The sequence below is a fragment of the Choloepus didactylus genome, chromosome 24, assembly GCF_015220235.1.
Source record: "Choloepus didactylus isolate mChoDid1 chromosome 24, mChoDid1.pri, whole genome shotgun sequence".
Classification (NCBI taxonomy): Eukaryota; Metazoa; Chordata; class Mammalia; order Pilosa; family Megalonychidae; genus Choloepus; species Choloepus didactylus.
The window spans coordinates 10,678,678-10,696,244 of NC_051330.1; the positions used below are offsets into that span (position 1 = coordinate 10,678,678).

Here is a 17,567-nt window from a genome sequence, read left to right on the forward strand (position 1 = left end):
TAACAAGACACATGAGGATAAAAATTGTATGGTATCTCTTATAAGAGATGCCTAGAAATATCAAATTTGCAGAGACAGAAAGCAGATTAGAAGTTACTGGGGGAGGGGAGAGTGGAGGGAAAAGGAAAGGTAGAATATTTGTTTGCAAAACTAAAAAATAAATGAGTAAAATAAATAATTAAAAAAAAATCCTCTCTGGGGCAGGATCTATGTTAGGAATAAGGAAACAAAGATCAAGAAGAAATGTGTTTGGCCATATGGAACTTATTTTCTGATGGGGAAGCAGACAGACAGACGCCAACAAAAGAACGTGCCTAATCATTTTTGGGAGAAAGAGAAAAGGAGGGGAGGGGAGGAGAGGAGGAGGGGGTGGAAAGAATGGAGAGAGGAAGTTGGTTCTTCAGCACAGACATTCAATTTTCCTCTGGGGAGCAGGGGCTCTGGGAGACAGCAGCGGGATTATCTGGAAGAAAGTAGAAGGCGTGTGAGGGTTTCCCACATCCACCCCAGCACACAGCCAGGCCCCCAAAGAAAAAAAAAAGTTGGGTTTTCATTTAGTTATAGCAGAACACATTCTTACTGATACACATGTGCACACACAAACTTGATTGCAATAAAGCAATGGGACAAAATATACCCCAGCACAGATATGTCCAGGGTGCTGTGAAAGCAGAGAGAAGAACCTAACCTCATTCCAAGAAGGAGGACAGAGTGTGGGAGAACTTCTAGCAAGACGTGACCTTCGATATGAGCCCTGAAGAAGAACCAGAGTCCCCCAGGTAGATCCTGGTATGGGGTAAGAGTCCGGGCAGGGAAGTCCTGGCAGAGGGTAAGGTGTAGCAGAAGTGAGAGAGGGATGAAAGAGCATGGCATGATTGAGAAACTTAGGTGGTCAGTGTGGCTGAAAAATAAGGAGCACAAGACGGGTGGAGCAAGGCAAGCCTGAAGAGGTAGCAAGAGCCAGCTCTAAAGGGCTTTCTGAGGCCAATATGCAGTTTGGACTTTATCTTGAAGGGAGTTATTCAATTATGTTGAGCTAGGGCATGACATGGGCAGATTTCCATTTATCAAAAATATACTATCAGGTGACCTCCATAATGGCAAGCGATGAAGTCGAAACAGATGCACATATTTAGTATAACTAAGCTATGCTGCTTGTAGCAGAAGAAGCGGAAGAGATATGATGTGATTAATATTACTGAATTTATATGATATGTTTTAAAATATGAATATAATGCGTAACAATAACATCCTTCCTCTCAAAAAGCTACTTACGGGCTGACTACTGATTTGCTGTTATATTGTTTACTCTCATTTTTCTCATTTATAACCTAGAGAATTTGGGGGTTGGGAGATCAGTATCGGATAATGTAGTGTTCTTCTTAGCTCTAAGAATCAGTGATCAGACTCTGAATCTTCATTTTCAGATTTAATCCAGTCACAACTTTAAATAAGCTTAAATAGGACTCTCCATGTCTCCTATACTCATTTCAAAACAGTGCCCCCGAACTTAGACACAATAGAAATCACTGTGCTCAATCGACCGATATAAAAACCTCAAAATGTGTAGGGGAACAGGGGAAGTATCGGTTGCTGTTTTTATATAAATATGGGTGGTAATTAAGTAGGCTAATCCATCCGGGTTGGCTTTGATTTTGCTCATTTTTTTTCTTTTCTACACTTTTTCCCCATCTACTAACACCCCATTTATCTGAAAATCTCGTTTCTTCTTGGAATGAGGAGAACCTGAAAATACTGGCACTCCTCCAAGAAAAGAGGAGAGGAAAAGATCTGACTGTGGGAAACAGTTCCCCCTAAAGCCAAGAATAGAACTCCCCAAAGCGTGTCTCTCAGAGTTGCCTTTTCATTCTTAAAGAAATCTTTAAGATTTTAGTCATTTTGGAAGCAATAACGCAGGGTCAAGGAAGCAGGGAGAAATGGACCAGAAGGCAACTCAAGGGTTCGAGTTAAAGCCAGCCACACACAATCATGGTGGACATCCTGGCATGGGAAAGTGGGAAACTTCTTCAGAGAACCGCGTTATCTCTTCTAGATTGCACGACTAATTCATTACCCTTTCCCATAGCTTAGATGAGATGGCATTGAAGCCCATAAAATACCGGGCAATTTGATTTGTTCATTACCTTGATATGGGAAGGAAGTGGCCTGAATATAGGAAAAAAAAGTACTTAGCCATGATAAAGGCATCTCGACACCCAGTGCAAGTTAACAAAGTGGTTCTCCGGCTTATACATCAGGCTCCTGTGAGTCTTCATATGAACACCTCTGACCCTGATCAGCTCAGGTTAAATTGATAACATGGAGCTTCTGGATGTGCAAAGCTGATGACAGACCTTCAATTTCTGCTTGAAGTGGCCCATCTGCCTCTCTAATGTTAATTATCAATTCAGTAACCCATAGGAAAGTTTAAAACATTTTCAGATACTCTTTCAGAAGATGGGCAATCACAGAATACATTAAGAATCATTTCCATCTTCCTCACTTACCACATCCAGGCATGGCCAACTCTCTTCCTGCCTTTGGCTCCTCATCCCATGTAACAGCCTCTTGGCTGCTTCTGCCATCTCTTGTCTCACCTCCTTCTGGCCCCAACCTGCTGACAGAATTTGCTTTCTAAAACATGGAGGATACCATTTCCTCTCCTTCAGAATGAAATCTTTCATCATCTATTTACTTTCCAGCCTGACTCTTGAACCGAAGCAGCCCGAACTCCCTGGCAGTTTTTCAAAATCATTCCACTCTCTTGTGCTTCTGGGTCTTTGCTCAAATATTCTGTGTGCCTAGACTCTGCTGTGGAACTCCTACATGGCCTGCAAAACCCAGCTCAGATGTTCCCTCCTTGCTGAAGTCTTCTCTGACCCACCTTTCTCCTTGCAGTCGGAGGCCCTTGGTGCATGCTCTTCACTTCATTATAGCCTCACCATGCTGCCTCATCCCTTTTTGTGGTCCTATCTCCCTCCTCCACTAGAATGCAAGGTCCTCAAAGGGAGATACAGGGATTTTCATCTTTGAAGCCCTAGAGCTTAGCGATTATTGAATGAATGAAAGTATTTCCCACTTAGTTTAAGCACTCCAAAGGTTCATGAAAATGGAACAATTACTTGCTGGATATTAACGGAAGTTGTAAGGCCAGAGGCTGGAACTCTATCACAGATACACTAAAGTAGGACTGAAGGGGGCTCAGAGGTCTCCCTTTTTCTGAGTGTGACCGAGGAAGCAGGCATGCCCCTTTGTAGCCCTCTGCAGTCTTTCAACTTGGGCAGAAATTAAGATTAACAGGGAGAAAAGAAGAAAAGGGAAGAGAAAGAAGGGACCAAAGCAAGTGAGAAGGGTGGGGAGAATGCCACTGGATTTCCCAGGAGTCACCTGAAGACTGAACAGTAGTCTTGGGCAGAGGCTCTCATGTATTTCTATTTTTAATTTGGCCCAGAAAAGGCGTCCCCCAGCCACCAAGCTCAACTTCTTCTACTTGTCAAGCATCTCCTCGATTCTGTGGTGAGGGCCAAAGAATTTTAGTGAAGTTAAGTCTAGTTTTTATGCAGCATTACAAGCAAAGACAAAAATTCCTGCCATCACGAAGCTACATTTTAGTGGGGAGACAGATAATAAACGAGGCATGTAAGGCGACTATAAGTAAGCGCTAAGAAAGGGGGAAAAAAGCAGGGAAGGGGGATGGGAGGGCTCAGAGGCTGTGGTGTTGAAGGTTTTGCTGAGAAGGGGCCTGAACACAGGAATCGAGGAGAAGGGACAACAAGCCCCGTGGAGAGCCACAAAAGAGGGCTTCGGACAGGGCATAGCAGGTAGGAAGACTGCATTGGGAGAGTGTCCAAAATGTTCTAGAAGCAGCAAACCAGTGTAGTTAGAGATAAGTGAGCAAGGGGAGGATGTAATAGGAATCAAGCTCAGAGATGCAGGAGTATTTTGCAGGTCATTATAAGGACTTTGGCTTTTACTCTGGGAAGTTGAGAAGCCACTGGAGGGTTTTTCGGTGGAAACTGACATGACCTCACATTGTAACAGGCTCCCTCTAGCTACTGCATTGAGAATAGACTGAAGAGAACATGGGCAGAAGCAGGTGACTAGTTAGATGGTGACTGCAATAATCCATGCTGGATATGAAGGGTGTAGGATCAGGGTAGTGTCCATGGAGATAGTGAAAATTACTTGGAGCCTGGGTATGTTTTAAGGTGGAGAGGATAGATTTTGCTGACACACTGAATGTGCATTATGAAAAACAGAGGCACCAATGTCACTCCAACGTGTTTGGTCTAAGGGTAACTGAGAGGGTGATGTGTTCACTTATTGAGATGGCGAAAGTGTGGGAGGAGCAGGCTTGGGGTGGGGCAAGGTTCAAGAGCCCGGGGTATAGTTATATTAAGTTTCAGGTGCCTTCTAGACTGCCAAGTGGAGATGGTAGCTAGATCTAAGGGTCCAGAGTTTAGAGGAGAGGTGTGGGCTAAATATCTAAGTGCAGAAGTCATCAGTATGTGGATATTTAAAACCATGAGACTGAGTTCTCACTCTATCAAGGAAGTAATTATTGATAGGAATGAAAGAGATCCATGGAGTAAGCCCTGGGACACTCCAATAGCAAGGATGGGGGAAAGGAGGAGTTCAACAAATGCCATCAGGAAGAAAGATCCAGAAAGGTGGGATAAAAATCAGGAGGGGCGGTGTCTTGAAAGCCAAGTGAAGGATGTGTTTCAGCTTAAGACGAGAGAATGAATTCTTGTCAAATGCTGTTGACAAGTTAAATAAAATGAGGACCCCTGGATTGAGCTACCTGGAGGTGATTTGTGAATTCAGTGACAGCAGGATTTTGCAGGGCAGTGGAGGTGAAAGTCCTAAGAAAGCTTTACTGGAGTGGGTTCAAGAGCAAATGAGAGTAAAGAAACCAGACAAGAGTATACAGAACATATAGGCAATGGTTTAAAAGAGAAGGAGAGACACCGGGTGGTGGGTGGAGAAAGTGGGGTCCAGAATTTTTTTTTCTTTTTTAATGTGAGAAAGGACAGCATGTGTGTATGATGGGGAAGATCCAGTGGATGACTTACAAGGGAAAGCTAAGAAAATCGCTGAATGAATTTACTGAATGAGTGCAAATCCCTAGCACCGTGGAAGGGAGCTTTATTTGCAGAGCGAGCCCAGTGAACAGACACTTCTCTCAGCACCTTCTGTGAGGCGATGGCCGAGTCTGGCCCTGGAAGCCCTGGGCAAAGTTCTCGCCCTGCAAAGACCGCAGGAGAAAGTTGGCCACTGTGCCACTGCCATTTGCTATCCCCAGGCCCGGGCGCGCGAATCTCGCCAGTGTCCAGCGCGCTCCGTTGAAGGCTTGCTGCACCTAAGTGTGTGTTGGGGGGTTGGGGGCGCCTCAGAATTCAGTCCTGTGGGCTCCCAGGCTCTCTCCCTTTGAACACCGGCTAGAAGCGCGGGCGGCGCATTTGGGGGGGCTCTGGCCTCACCACGCGGCCGCTCCCTGCAGAGCGAGACCATTGATTTCCTTGGCGAGCCAGGCTGGGGCGCGGGAACAGGCTCTGCAGTCCTCTCGCTCCGCACCCCCAGCACACGCCGGGGAGAGGCGGGAGGGGACCCGGAGAGCAGGGTCCAGCGGTGTTCAGCGTTCAGGGGTGCCGCGACACCCCTCGCCCCAGCCCTCCCCGTGCGCCCTGATGCCACCTTCTGGGCGCAGACACAGGCCCCTGCTCTCCTTCCCCATCCACGCTCCCTGCGGGGGAAGGGGCTGCGATCTTTCTCCTTCAGGGGCAGAAAAGACCCCTGGGGAGGGAGCGGGGCGCGATAGGCAGGCGCCTGGTCCACTTCAGGGTGGTGTTTGGGGTCCCCGCCCCCGCGCGGGGGTGGCAGCGTGGCTCTGCAGCATATCCAGGCGTGGGAGTGGGACAGCACCCCCAGCTACCCCCACCCCCAGCTACCCCCACCCGCGACCCCCAGCCGGCCGGGTCCTCGCGGGCAGACCCGCTCTCCGTCGCGCCCGCAGAGCTGCTGGGCTACCCGGCGGGGGTGGGGGGTGGGGGCTGCAGCTCTCCGTGGTCTAACCTGATCTATGAATGAAGAAGGGAACGAGAAAAAACGTATATTCCACTCCCTCCTCCCCCGCCCCTTCTTCGCAGCAGAGTCATCCCGACAGAAATTGACAGAAGGCGGGGGCGAAGGGGCCCCTGCGGGGGCGCAGCGCGGGGGACCGGCTGGCTGGAGCCTGCACTATTTATGTCCTACCCACCTCGGCCCCAGAGCGTCCCCCCTCCAACTCCCACCCCCACCCTCCTTCCCTCCCTCCGCCGGGTGGCTTTGATTGCCTGATCCCTTCTTTGGGGGGGGGAGAGGGGGGCGGGCTGGCAGGTGCGGGGGTGGGAGCCGTCTCCGCGGGCGCCGCGGAGCCAAAGGTCCGGCTGCTGACGTCGGAGCGCCGCGCTCCTGTCACTGAGCGCCCCGGCACCCGGGGACGGTTACGGCAATGAGGCTCAGACGTCATTGCCTCCTGTTGGACGCGGGAGGAGGGGGGACCGGGCAGCATCTCCCGGCTTAAAGGAAAACTCTCTGAGTTCTAGGCAGCCGGGGGAGACTTGATCCGGAGAGTACATACACCCAAATATTAAGTGCGCGCGGGCACGCTCACACACACACACACACGCACACACTCATACACACTCACACACACTCTTACATAGGTTCTGCATTCCGGTGTGCGGATCCAAAGTTGCTGCCACTGGGACCGGGAGCTGAAATGCACTGCTCTGCATCGGTTGCTAGCGCGCTCAGCTCTGCTTTCCTCAAGACCCCCAAATGGAAAGGAGGGAAAGAGATATATGCACCGTTTAGAGTTGTCTTGCCTCTTTTGTGAGATCAGCACGAAATCTAGGGTGCCTCGGGAGTGTGCCTGCTGAATGAACACCTGGGAGCGTTCTTGGAGAGGTCCTGAATTTGATCACCTGGGCCCGCTTTGCAACTTGTTTTGCGCGCTTCTCTCAATGGAGCGGGAGAGCCGCCCGACCCCTGGCTGCCTGGCATTTCCCCCCTGCTCAAATGCGCGAACTCGGAAGCAAGCAGAAAGCAGATATACTGCCTCATCATACTCTTGGCGGGTAAGTTGATAGTTCTTTTTTTTAACCTAATATTTAACCCCAGAGAGTGCAGAGAAACTTAATTCCGAGCTTTTCCTACTTTTAATTTTAACTTCCCATCATTTCCTCCACCCTTCTGACAATAAGAAAAGATACAGGTGTGTGCTGTATTTGGGGACATGACTGTTTGGGGGAGGAGTGATGAGTGGAGAAAGTAGAAACCGGAGTTTATAAAGCCGGAGGACTCAAGGGGTTGGCAGAGGAGGTGAGAGAGACTGGCCCCCACCCGAGCGCCGCAGTGATTGCCCCGGGGCTGCGGTTGGAAACGAGGAGTTTTTGAGCTCCGAGTTACCCACCAGCTGCAGAGCGCAGCGGCTGCGATGCGTGCCCGGCAGGTGCCTCCTGAGGCGGCCAAGAGAAGCTGCTGGCGCGCACAGCTTCCAGCCTTCCCTCCTTCCGCACCTCCCTTCTCCAGTTCTGAATGGGGACAAGGACTTCCCCCTCCTCTTTTTTCTTTTTCCTGAGCCTCCACTCTCCTCTGTCCTCCCACCTCTCCCAGCCTTTTTTTTTTTTTTTTTTTTTTTTTTTTTTACTGCAAAAGCTCCTATGATGTCACAGGCGAGGAGGGGGCCCGGAGTCCCGCGCAACTGAACGCATCACCATGTAGCATTCTGCAGCATTTTATTTTATTTTATTTTTTTCCTTCCACCCAATTTTCCATGCAATGCATGAGGACACCCACACCAAACTCCCCAAGCACTGCTCCCCACCCCCACTCAGAGGACATCACGCCTTCATAAATAAATAGGGGCGAGTCCTAATATATAGCATCCCACCCCACCCCCTCCCAGATTAGAAAGAAATCAGCTGAGATGCCCAAGGAGCCTCTCCTCCCGGGCTTTTGATCTCTTTTCCCCTCCCCTCATACCCTTCTAGTTGAAAGAAAAAAGAGGACGGAGAGGGAGGGGGGGGGAGAGAGAGGGAGGAACACGAGCAAACAGCCCCCTAGACGTAGGGCCACACTGATGGAACTGTGATTGTAGGATTTCTGCCCTCAGGTCCTGCCTCCTCCTGCCTCTCCTGCCACTCCAAAGTCCCTTCCCCTCTTTAAGCTGTAATTTCTTTCCGGTTCCCTCCCTTGTCTCTTCTCCCCACCCCTTTCCTCTGTCTCTCCTTCTCCCCTCCACCTCGCCCCACCTCCACTCTTCTCTCTGAGGGGGGAGGGGGAGGGGTGGGGAAAGAAAACCCCCAAAGTCCCAGCCCTGGCCAGAGATGTCGAAGAAACGCAAAGCCCTGGAGGGTGGAGGAGGTGGTGGAGAACCCCGGCTCCCAGAGGAGGGACCCACTGCCTGTTTTGGGGGCAGCAGCGAGGAGCAAGGTAGGGGGCGGGGAGGGGAGGAGGGGAGGAGGAAAGGGAGAGTTGCACACACAGGAAAACGTTTGGGAGTTGAGATCCCTCTATAGGAATGCACTAGCTAACCTTCGTCACAGCTCCCTATAGCAAGACAACTTGAGTAGACTTTTCATTCCCCCCCCCTCACCAATGGGATTTTCAAGTGTCTTCAGAAAATGGGGGGTGGGGCTGGGCATGAGCTGATTAGGGATGCTGGAGAAGGAAATCTGCATGAACTTGCAGTTAAGTGGCGGTGGGGTGGGGTGGGATGGGAGTGGTACCCAGTAGGGGTTTACTGGCCGGTTGGTTTCCCATTCTCTGCATGTCTTGTTGTCATTTGCATTGGGATGGACAAGCTGTCCTGTTGGTTTAATGCCTGTATCAGTGGCTGTGTGCAGGACCTGTGTCTGGAGGGTGGGGTGACGGTGATGTCCACCTAGTGTTGTAACTGATGAGGGAAAGCAGTCAGGGACCTTGGCTTTTTCAGTGCCTCTCCAATCCAGAAATGTTTTGAATTGCGTCATGTTGAAGCTTCGTCCCTTGCACAGGCAGGGCTCTTTGCAGCCTACTCAAGTTGGTGATGAGGTTTGAAGCAAATGTAGTGATGTGCTAGGATTTCAAGGAGAGATGGAGTGGGGAAAGCAGTTGGGTAGGTAGTACTTTGCCTAGGATAATGCCAGTGAAAAAGTGAAGATGGAAATTTTCCTGGGGAAACAAAAAGTGATCCTCAGATATCTGATTTCCACATAAAAGAAACCCTAACAGGCACCTTTATTTCACTTAAAGCATTCTGGATTTGGTTACAAGTAGGCCTGAATGAACCAATCAAGCTGTTTCTGGACTGTGGTTAAGAAACAAAAGAAAAATGAACCAGATGCAACTGTTTTGTTATTGGTGAAACTGTGGAAAATCAGGTGAAAGGAGAAGTGGTAGGATAATCTGGCCCCAAGTAGGTGGAGGAGTTATTTTGGGTGATTGCTTTCCTTTCTAGAATGGAGACTTGTGGTCTTGGGTTTTGTGGCAGGTGCAGATTTGAGCAAAGCTTAGGAGGGGTAGACGTCTGTCTTCAAAATGGAGCCCATGGCCCTTTTCCTTTAACGTCATAAGAAACATGAAGTCACGAAAGTCCCTTCCGCAAAGAAAGCATGAATTTCAGCCTCCCCTGGGAACCTTTTGCATGACTTGTATGCATTTTAAAACAAAGGGTTTGGTTTCAGGTGTCCCTGGACCGTGCATTTTGGTTTTCAAACAGCAGTGATGCCCCGCCTTCCCTCAAAAGAGGCTGAATTTGGTGATTGTCCATGTTTTAAATTTCTTTGCTCAGTTACAAATTTTAAAGCAAAAATCAGTGCATTTCTTCAATTAATTTTCTGGAAAAAGGTGCTTGGTAAGAAATTCAAGTATTGCAAATGACTTTGTCTGTAGGGTTGGTATTTTTCCATCTCTGGAAGGCATAATGCAATTTTGCCCCGAGGGTCTGCCAAATTCATCAGCTCTAAAGGGAGCATTTGGTTTTGACCTGAGGGTTGATCTATAAAGTTTACATATCATTTTCTTTTGGGTAAGTAACTGATGAACTCTAGGGAATTTGACATCATTATTATGGTAAATAACAAGGAGGATACATCTTATTCTCATAATAATTAATGAAAGAATGGCCGCCCATCGCAAAAAGCAGTACGAATTGCATTTTCATAACTATTTCTCCTTCTTTTTGTGGAAAGGTGTGGTATTAGAATTTTTATAAAGCAATGCTATGGGGATTTTGTTCTACCGGCAGCAAATAATTCCTACATTCTATAGTGGAGTAAGACTTTGCAGAGGATATTGTGCAAGTCAGAATAAGCAACATTAAGTTCCTATAGCCATATTATTCACAAGTTATAAATTTGAAATGACATGTCTGCACACATTGGTTTAGTTTTCGTGTTTGAAATGCCTAGTGATTTTAGTCCATCCGTTGTATTGGGCAAATAAAACTCTGCTTGTTAACTGTTCATGACTGTGCAACTGTAGAAATCATCAGGGGTGTGGGCACTCAATTACTGTGTTATTGTGAGTGTATTTCTTTGTGTAGTGGTAGCCATGGCACACACTGAAAATAGCAGAAACACATAGGGTAGAACATAGTGCTATGCACACTCAGGTAGTGGGAAATAGAGAGTTCCAGGTAAAACCAGTGCTTGAGTGACAGATGGTTATGTAGCAAGCAGTGCAAGGTGAAAGGGCCCCGTACACATGCTCAAGAAAGTGAGTGTCTTCTACCTCTTAGACTCAATGTTGTTTTTCCCCCTTTGGTTCTCTATGCCAAATTTGAAAATATGCACACTGAAGGATAAAGAAAAGTCTATACATCAGCCTTGCAGGCCTTGAAAATCAAAAGGGGCTTCTTTAAAGTTTCAACAATTTGGAAAGGCCTGTATGTTTGTTCATTTCAACCACTGAATGTGTATTATAGTGAGTATTAAATTAAGGCAGTTGAAAATTAAGTTCCGGTGATAGCCACTGATTTTGAGACGGTCTGTCAGCAGGTTGATTTGAGATAAAATTTTACAGGGCCCATAAGCATATGGGATGCCTGGAGAGAGATGCTGTAAGAACTTAGTGAACATAAGAACAAAACTCTATTGCTTCCTTTCATGTCCTTGCTTACCACTCATATAAACCAGGGCACATAGGATCCTCAGAAGTGGCTGATAGATGTGTACACCTCGGAGCCAATGCGAGCTATTTTCTGCTCATTGTGTTGTGATGGTACTTGTCTTGTTAGTAGGTTCTTCAGGAAGTTCCTTACGGTGATGGAGGTAAGAACTAAATGGGTCATTGTGAACACAAGTGTATGGTTTTGGTTTTCTTCCTGGCCTTGACCACTATCTCCTATTTTATTTAACTAGGTAAAGGGGGAAATGAAGGGTACTTTCCTATCTTGGATTGAAAATTTCTTTGGGTGTCCAGTGACGTTATTTGACATGCATGTGTGTGTGTATGCACGTGTGTCTGTGTGACATCTGGTCAGAATGTGGTCCTCTGGTGAGCCCCTGCTGGTTCTGCTGTCCCACATATGTGCAGACTGTGCTGATGCAAGGCATCTGCATAAATTGTTAAACGTGCAAAGATTTTGCCTTTACAACTTAGAGAAATTTGATATGCAAATGTGTAATGCCAGTCACAACTTTTGGTTTGCTTTGTTTCTACTTTTCTTCATTGCTTTGAATTTAGGATTAAGAGTATGTCACAGTTTTCTAGTAGCTGTGAAGGTGCCGGATGTCCGAGACTGTAGGAAAAAGTCTCTGATAGAAACCCTGAAGAATTATATTTATTCATTTTTTTAACAGAAGAAGGCACTTTAATTTCTTTCATTCTCTTCATATTGATCTCTTTTCGAGGAATTATTATTAGGGATCATTTCTAGGAATAATAATAATTATTATTTATTATTTGGTTTAATCACAAGATGTCTTATTGGTTACTCTAACCTTAGATGTACCAATAAACCCTATTTTCTCAGTTACACTCTAGTTAGAAACCTATTCTCTTGGGCCTAGTAGCTTCTCTGAAATTCGTTTCCATTTTCTCCCCCCACCAATTGTTCTATATTGCTCTGCCTTCTAGTTTTAACCTCCATTTTTTTCAAGATGATATTGAGATGTGATACAATGTCAATTGTATATTTTTATGTTAAATTAATCTCATGAGTGTCTTAAAAAAAAAAACTATTTTTAGTTAAATTGGTTAAGCTCATATCCAGCGAAGTTTTCTGGGTTGTGCACCATGGTGTTTAAAGTGACCTTCAGTGTTGAGTGAATGTCAGGGGAGTTCTGAACATGATCTGTTCATGTTTTACAGTCCACGGACGTTTTCACGGCAGTGGGTAACTATTCCTTTGTCTGATGAATTAGTGACTGACGTAAACGTGTGGTTTCCTATAACTGTGTACCTCTCTTGTTTCAGAATGACACTTGAGTTTTGTGACTCTTCTGTATTATTAACGGATGGTCATTGGCTTTGGGAGACTCTGGAACTGGGGATGGGTCAATTCCATGCCTCTAAAACTATTTGAAAGTGAAGATCTAGAATATCAACTGACCTATATCTATATGATCCCCTAACATCAGCTGGATCAACATTTTTTTCCCAACAAATTAAGGACTTTTTAATAGAACTGTTTCTTAAATAATTATGAAAAACCTCATAAAGGGTGATTCACAGTTATTAATATAAAAGAGTGGACATGATTATTAAAAGGAGAAATAAAAACATCCCCACAATCATACAAGTACCCATTCTACAGAAGCTTGATGACAAAGAGAGTTATAATCCGGATAATTTTTTTAGTTCTCATATTAGTTTCTCTGGCTCCCAAATAGAAAGGCTATTGCCATGGGATGGACCAAGGAAAGTGGAGCAGAGAGGAGAGTTTAGGGGAAAAGTACAAGAAATGAAGAATGGAATCAAGAAATTACTCTTTGTACTTGGACGAAGCCTTTTTTATTCCAACCAGAAAGGATGCTATGTATATAAAAACACAAAACAAAACAAAGCAAAAGAATACCACCCCTTTGTGTCTTGTCTGTAAAATTGGAAGGTTGAATTAGATGCTTTTGAAGGTCCAATGTCTAGGGCTTTGATTATGATTGGGTGAAGAAATGCATAAATCATGATCGAACTGTAATCTAAACGGTGACTCACAAAGGAATTGAATGCAGGGCACTAATTAACTTTCTTAAAAGGGTGGGGTGAGGAAGGCACTTAAAACTACAATTTGGAAAAGCCAGTAGCCAGAGGGCTGCCATCTTTCTAGTTCCACCAGAAGCTCTGAGCATCCTGGGATATTAACAGTGGGTACTTTTTGACCTGCAAGTTAGTAGTGAGCTTCCTCTACATTGTAAATAGTGAATGTTTCGGCTCCCATTTGCCAACCTTCTCCCCGTTTCCCCACAAGCACACACCTTCTCGCTTCCTTCCGGTAGAGAAATAGGATTGCAAATACATGGAGGTAAAAGTTATGCAATATTGCTCCATACAATCACTTTTATGGCTAGACTGAATAATACAAACAGAACATTGCTTCCCAGGTAAGCAGAAATTATTTTCACCTCATTAGCTGAAAGAGAACTTTTAATAAAAGAACCACTCAACTGTGACATGAAATTTGTGTGAAGAGTGCTTTTGCTTTCCATTTTCCTTCTTGATGAATATGAGGTAGCAGTCACAATTACCAATATCATAATATCACACACACATTCACACACACACACATAAATGGACATGTTTTTAAAAAGTCAAATATTACAAGAGGATATATAGAGAAGATATACAAGTCCTTCTCCAACCCCATTTACCTTCCCCAAGGATTACCAATATTACAAGGTTCTTAGCTAGACAACTGAAAAATTCTGTGCATGTACAGGCCTACATATATAATATCCCTTTCTTATGTAAATGTAAGAATCATATAGATGCACTCTTCTTGTACCTCGCTTTATTCACTTACCTGTATCTTGGAAATTTATCAGCATGCATAGCTTTTCTTTTTACTGGCTGCCTAGTATTCCATTGTGTGGCTTACCTTGATTAATTTTAATTAATTTGTAAAATTTTCCTTAGGACTTAATTTCGAGGTTTTAAAAGCATGGCATGAATGCCTAAGAGAGGTCTGGAAACATAATCTCTTCTTTTCCCAACTTTTAATTTTGAAGAAATGTCAAATCTACAGAACAGTTGCAGGGCTAGGGCAATGAACATCTCTGTACTCTTTACCCAAGTTTACCAATTGTCACCTTTTAATAAGGAGTCTGACACCATCTCTGGTGTTTCAAGCCCTCTGCCAGTCCACGCATTCCCTCCCTTAGTGCCAGGGGGAAGGTTCAAGCTCCTGCTTGGGAATTCTCACCCAGTCCCACCCTCTCATCACCAGAAAGCCCAAGCCAGTCCCCTGCCCTTTCAAGCCATTTTCAGACGTTCTTGAGAACCTTCCCTGCTCTTCTCAGAAAGCCTCGTTATGTGAATAACACATCCTTTCACGCCTTCTTGATGCATGGATGGCATCCCTCTCAACATCTGAACCAAATTTTAAGTGGGGAGTTTATTTACCCTTGAAGAGAGACCAGAACAAATATTTTGCTGTATTTTTTTCCTTCTTTCTCTTCCTCCTTGTCTCTTCTCCTCCTCCTCCTCTTCTTCTCTCTCTTTCACCACTGTTACTATTTTTCACTCAACTGCTTGGCAGTGATTTGCAGACATTCTTTTCCTTTTGCATTTTTTATTGTGAACTTTAGCATATATACATAACAGTGATAACTTTCAAAGTATGATTCAACAAGTAGTTAGAGAGAAAATTTAAAAAAATGTCATGGGTCACAGTTCCATAACTTCAGCCATTTCTATTATTGTAAAATATAACATACATACAGAAAGGTGTCGGCTCTCAATGTACAGGTCAACAAGCAGTTTTATAGGTAATTTCAAAAATTGTTATGGGTTATGTTCCACAGTCTCAGTTCCTTCCCTATTATGCAGCACAAGGTATATACAGAAAGGTAAAAACCTTCAAGGCACAATTCAACAAACAATAATAGAGCAAATCCCAAAGGATGCCATAGGCTTCAATCCCACCATGTCATTTACCTCCTTCCAACCCTTGAACACCCCAGCATCCAAAAACATATATATAATTAGATGAAGTTTTAGCATTCATAGGCAAGTCCTCCTCCAACCCCACTCACCTTCCCCAAGGGTCACCAATATTATAAGGTTGTTAGGTAGCCAACTGGAAAATCCTGTACACGTACAAGCCCACATATGTAATATCCCTTTTTCTATACAATGTAAGCATCATGTAGATGCACTCTTGATGCATAAGATAAGATATTGTTAAATCTTGTTTGTTGCTACTCCTTCCTCTCAGTCTTTTTCTTCATCTTCAGCGGTGCCTAGGCAGTGAGAACCCTAACTTGTTCTTATTAAAGGGGGTGTTGACAATATGGGGAAGGGGGCTGCATCTGATAGTTGATCTTAAAGAGGCTGTTGCCTCTGGGTTTTAGGACATCTGGGATAGGAACACTCTGGTGGATTCAAGTTTCTGAAAGATAAAACTTAGTGATGAATCTTTTATAGAAACTCAGGTAGGGACCTGGGTATTTGGGGACTACCTTTGGTAAGGGCATGGCATACTGTGGCCATTTGGGATGTCCAGCTGGAGCTTGCATAAGAGGAACCTCCAGGATAGCCTCTAGACTCTATTTGGGATCTCTCAGCCACTGTGACCTCAGCTTGTTACCTTTCTTTTTCCCCCTTTTGGTCAAGAAGGCATTTTCAATCTCTCACTGCCAGGATCAGGCTCACTCCCAGGAGTCATGTCCCACATCACCAGGGAGATTCATTCCCCTGGGGATCATGTCCCTTGGCAGGTGGGGGGTGGGGGTGGAGAAGGTTAATGAATTTATTTGCCACATTGGGCTTAGGGAAAGAGAGAAAGACCACATCTGAGCAACAAAAGAGGTTCCTGGAGATGCCTCTTAGGCATAATTATAGGAGGACTCAGCCTCTTATTTACAACCCTAAATTTCACAAAAGCAAGCCTCAAGTTGAGGGCTTGATTTATTAAGTAGTGGGTTTCTAACTTCATTTAATATATTCTCTGTCCCAAGATAAATGGTCAGTTTCTTACATTATCTTCACTTATATAGTATATCATGCTAACACTTATTTAGGTTTGAGGTGTTACTCTGTGGGTTACAAGCCTTTAAACAACCATTTATAAACATGTTTGCCTTCAATGTGTCACTGATACTTATAATCCCATTAATGAACCATAGTCACACCTGTCCATTCCCATACCATTAAGTTCACCCTCGTTATCATATCTGTACATATTAGATTATCATTCCCCCTTCACTAGCTTCTGTCTATCTCTAGGTCCCCTGTATTCTACCATATATCTACCTTATAAGATTCTTATTTTACATTTTTCACAGAGTTCACATTACTAGTAGCACACAGTATCTCTCCTTTTGTGTCTGGCTTTTTGTCACTCAGCATTATGTCTTCAAGTTTCATCCATGTTGCCATATGTTTTATGACCTCATTCATTTTTACTGCTGTGTAGTATTCCATTGTATGTGTATACCAGATTTTGTTTATCCACTCATCTGTTGAAGGACATCTGGTTGTTTCCATCTCTTGGCAACTGTGTATAATGCTGTTATGAACATTGGTGTGCAAATCTGTATTCACGTCATTGCTTTCAGGTCTTCCAGGTGTACACCGAGAAGTGAAATTGCTGGATTTAAGGGTAACTCAATATCTAGTTTTTTTCAGGAACCACCAGGCTATCTTCCAGAGTGGCTGTACCATTATACAGTCCTACCAGCAATGAATAGGAGTTCCAATTTCTCCATCTCCTCTCCAGCATTTGTAGTTTCCTGTTTGTTTAATGGCAGCCATTCTTATTGGTGTGAGATGATATTTCATTACGTTCTTGATTTGCATCTCCCTAATGGCTAGTGAAGATGAACATTTTTTTTCATGTGTTTTTTAGCCATTTGTATTTCCTCTTCAGAGAAATGTTTTTTTTTTCCATATCTTTTACCCATTTTGTAATTGGGCTGTTTGTACTATTGTCATTGAGTTGCAGGATTTCTTTTTATATGCAATATATCAGTCTCTTATCAGATACATGGTTTCCAAATATTTTCTCCCATTGAGTTGGCTGCCTCTTTTTTGACAAATTCCTTTGAGGTACAGAAGCTTTTGATTTTGAGGTGTTCCCATGTATCTGTTTTCCCTTTTGTTGCTTGTGCTTTGAGTATAAGGTCTAACAAGTGACCTCCTAATACTAGGTCTTGAAGAAGTTTCCCTGCATTATCTTCTAGGTGTTTTATGGTAGTGTCTCTTATATTGAGGTCTTTGATCCACTTTGAGTTAATTTTTTATAGGGTGTGAAGTAGGGGTCCTTTTTCATTCTCTTGGATATGGCTATCCAGTTCTGTCAGCCCCATTAGTTGAAGAGACTGTTCTATCCCAGTTCAGTGGATTTGGAGGCCTTTTCAAAAATCAGTCGCCCATATATCTGG

General features: G+C 44.6%; 1 protein-coding gene across 2 annotated transcripts in view; it reads left to right on the top strand.

Annotated features, from left to right (window-relative positions):
• Window positions 1-6,966: 6,966 nt before the first annotated feature.
• The window catches only part of PDE10A (phosphodiesterase 10A), a 786,289-nt gene continuing 775,688 nt past the window's right edge, over window positions 6,967-17,567 (top strand). Inside the window, exon 1 of one of the 2 annotated variants that reach the window (XM_037817809.1) lies at window positions 6,967-7,121. The gene's annotated coding sequence lies outside the window, so the exon portion shown is untranslated. Of the gene's footprint in view, window positions 7,122-8,414; window positions 8,479-17,567 lie in introns of those variants that run through there. The other variant, XM_037817810.1, reaches the window with a different exon arrangement.